The sequence below is a fragment of the Aplysia californica genome, unplaced genomic scaffold, assembly GCF_000002075.1.
Source record: "Aplysia californica isolate F4 #8 unplaced genomic scaffold, AplCal3.0 scaffold00573, whole genome shotgun sequence".
Classification (NCBI taxonomy): Eukaryota; Metazoa; Mollusca; class Gastropoda; order Aplysiida; family Aplysiidae; genus Aplysia; species Aplysia californica.
Window position 1 is genome coordinate 193,352 of NW_004797843.1, and position 3,927 is coordinate 197,278.

Consider the following 3,927-nt stretch of genomic DNA (forward strand, 5'->3'; position numbering starts at 1 on the left):
TTACTTTCGAATGGTGTGATTTCTTCCGATGGTTACCTAGTTGGCTCCAAACATTTGCAGGATTTAGGATAACCTGGATTTCGGAACACTGCCAAGCATCAACTTTTCTTTTTCAAAAATAAATTCTTTAAAAACAGAAGAAGATCTAGATGATTAAAGTAACTGCTGACCAGTTGGTTTACGTAAAAAAAAGGCGGGACTTTTCTTCCGTAGCATTAATCGTGTGAACCGGTTCCGGAATAGATTCTTCGCCCAGCTCTAGTTCACAGCGCCTACGTGAAAGAAACAGAGAAATTTGAATTTTTTTTTTCTCTGACCACGTGGCGGATTTTTTCTATTCTTTGTTTTTCATGAAGTTTAGGCCTATGTTCACCTAAAACCACATCGACATAATTTGATCATTGAATCCACAAAGAGATGGTAGATCTACCTTTATCTCAAGATCAGAAAAATCAAGCCATCGGCAAGCTCAGTGCTGCTGTTGCCAAGGCATTTAACGTCAGCGGGAAGGACTATCGGCCTTCTGAGATAACGGTACGTTATGACTTGGCCTATTCACAACTGACCCAGAACTGGTCGTCCAAGGACAATAATGAAAGCCCAAGACCGATATATCAGGACAGTGCACCTGAAAAATAGTTTCAGGACTGCTGCTTCAACCGCAAGGCAGTTCCGCGTTAGCAAGTATGGTACAGTACCTCATTGACTGAAGGAATTCAGGATTGAAGCTAGGATGCCTGCACACAGACTGCCTTTACAGCCAAGACACTGTCAGCCTAAGATGTGCTGGGGCACAGTTACACCGCCGATGGACCTAGAGCTGTGGGGCACCATCACCCTCTGGGACGATTCTTAATTCCAGGTTGATCACCACAATGGGAGTATCAAAATGTACAGGAGAGCGCTATCTGCCATTTCTTCAACAACACAATCAGCTCATGACATTCCAACACGACAATGCACCCGCGCACCGTGCTCTCCACTCGAAATATTATTTTGAAAAATCCAGAATAACGTCGCTGTGATGGATCCGCGGAGTGCCCTTTTCACCAGATTTGATTCCAATTGAGCTCATGTGAGACAGGGTTGCCTATGCTGCTCGTGAAGTGAATCTCGGTCCCAGAACCATTACCAGCCTCACCGACGCCTGAAACATTATTTTGCAGGCAGATTTGTGTACTCTACGCGCAGGAGATGTATAGATCTGCTAAATGTACATTGAGACCACGTGGCGTACTTATGCGTGACTTTTGAATTGTCAAATTTCACCCATAAAAGATATATTTTTACTGAAAAATAACCCCCTCAACTTGATTTATCTGTCAAATACTTCATATCTTAATTTTGTAATCGAAAGAAAATTTTTATTTTTCTAAAGGTAACACAAAGCAATCAAACATACATGGTGGTACCTTTTTCTTGACAGGCAATATATTAATATTTCTGTCCCATAATAAGACCTGTGTTTCCAAGGACAAAATGGCCGTCATTGCGTTGACGTACCTCTATTACTTTAACTCAAACACAGACGACACCATGTGTATTATCCCCAGGTTCCCGCCTCGTTACTCAGGCGCGGTTCTAGGTAGTCTGTACCTGTCCACTGGGGTGGTCAGCTGGTTGCAGTACGGGCTAGTCTACTGGGCAGAGCATCGTGGGGCTTATGAGGTAGGCTTAATTAAGTAATGACTCTGTGAAACAACACTGATATCTGACTGTCCTTTTGAAGTCTCTCGACTCTCTTACCCTCTTTCTCTCCCCACCCCCTCTCTCTCTTTCTCTCTTTTTGTCTCTCTCAGTCTGTCTCTCTTCCCCGCTCTCTCTCTGTTTCTTTATCTCTCCTTCTTTTTCACTCTGTGTGTATGTGTGTATATGTGTGTGTGTATGTGTGTGTGTGTGTGTTTGTGTGTGTGTATGTGTGTGTGTGTTTGTGTGTGTGTGTGTGTGTGTGTGTGTGTGTGTGTGTGTGTGTGTGTGTGTGAGAGAGAGAGAGAGAGAGAGAGAGAGAGAGAGAGAGAGCGGTAGATAGATAGATATACAGATGGATTAAATGGATAGATAGATAGATTGATCGATCGATATATAGATAGATAGATAGATGGATGGATAGATAGATAGATAATAGATAGATAGATAGATAGACAGATAGACAGATAGATAGATAGATAGATAGATCAGTGGCGAAGCGTCTATATAATCAAATAATCACTGCTTCCCTTCCTAATTTTGAAACATTGTCGCAGTAAAATTCACCCATAGACGTAAACCTCATAAATTAAATGTGAAAAGACGTTCATAATAACCAATGAACAATAGACTATGCCTAACATTCAAAACCGTTTCATTGCCACAGAAATAGCCTGTTCCCACCTATCGGGCCACTCCATAAGCAGTCACAAGCTTTGATTAAGTAAGCTTAAAGTGAAGCTGGAAGAGTCTACCAATAGAGTTGAAGGGAACATGTGCATAGCAGTCAAAACTGTTTCATTGCCACATATACCCTGTTCACCCCTTTCGAGCCACAGTTATAAGCAGCCACATGCGCTGATTATGTAAGCTAACTATTACACTGGTCGAGTCTACCTCACAGATGTGAGGGGAACTAACTCCTAATAATATCTTGACTGCTGCGAGTGCTTGTTTTTTTCCCTCGACTTTTTAACGTCCTATAATCAGATCGTGACCTCGATTGTGACACCGGCTCCTAGCCGCGAAAAGATAGACAAAAACAGCCATATGTGAAATAAAAAATGAATAATTGGCATGCTCTACCAAAATGTTTAGACTGTCTGGTATAACCTGCCATTGTAGAACTGACATCTCTGCTTCTTTCCTTGGTGTTCGTGTATTCAAATCTAAAGTTAAATTCAAGGTTGGTAAGAATAAATATTTAATGAAATACTTTCCCGATTATTTTAGCGGTTGAATATGCATACAACACGAACTCAGGATTTGTTTTCATTCATAACTCAGAGTTGCTGCCTCCAGTAAGATTCTTGTGGCTTGTGTGAGTGTGATACATGTATCTCTAGGCCCTATCTGGTCCCATCTCACTTTGATTACCCTGTCAAACAAGTCAGCCTTCACCCCTGAGATAGATAGATAGATAGATAGATAGATAGATAGATAGATAGATAGATAGATAGATTGATAGATAAATAGATAAATAGATAGATAGCATAAAAATCGTTTTTTACCCTTCTGCTTTTAGGTAGACATTTTCATCATGATCCTGTCTTTCTGCACCTACGTTCACCCACTTTACATCTGGCGGTCCTCCATCACGACGAGGCCACGCCCACAAATACTCGGACCCCGACAGCCCACTGATGACGTCACCGAGCAGGCGCAGAAGATGGGTGGAGTCAAAGTGGTGGAGGGCCTTGAGAACTTCTCAAGAAACGCAAGTTCAAGAACAGTTAATAGAGGTTGGAACCAGGACCAGAGGACCATAGGCTAACATTATGCCAATTGAGATAGGAGATAATTTCGAACGTGCCGCTATGGTAAATAACCTGACAGTGTTGAAAGCGGCTTGAAACCTTATTTGTTCATTTTTTTGTAGTTATATTCAACCATTCATAGATTGTTGTACGCCCCCCCTTCTAAAAAAAGAATAATTAGAAAAATAAATGAAAACTAAAACTAAAGGAAATATAGATAAACCATAGAAAAGAAAAGTCAAACTTGAGACACCCCCCCCCCTTCAAAGGAAAAACCTTTTTCCCAGACTGTCTGCTTTGAGGTCATGAACCAAGAAAGCGTCGTGACTATTCTTACAGAGAACGAAGGCTTATTATAATATTAATAGATATCATTTGTATAGCGCAAATCCCGGCTCAACAGCAGGCTCTATGCGGTTCACAATCTATACTATAATTGATTCCATCATTGAAATTTTATCTCTTACTGGACACTGCATAGGTA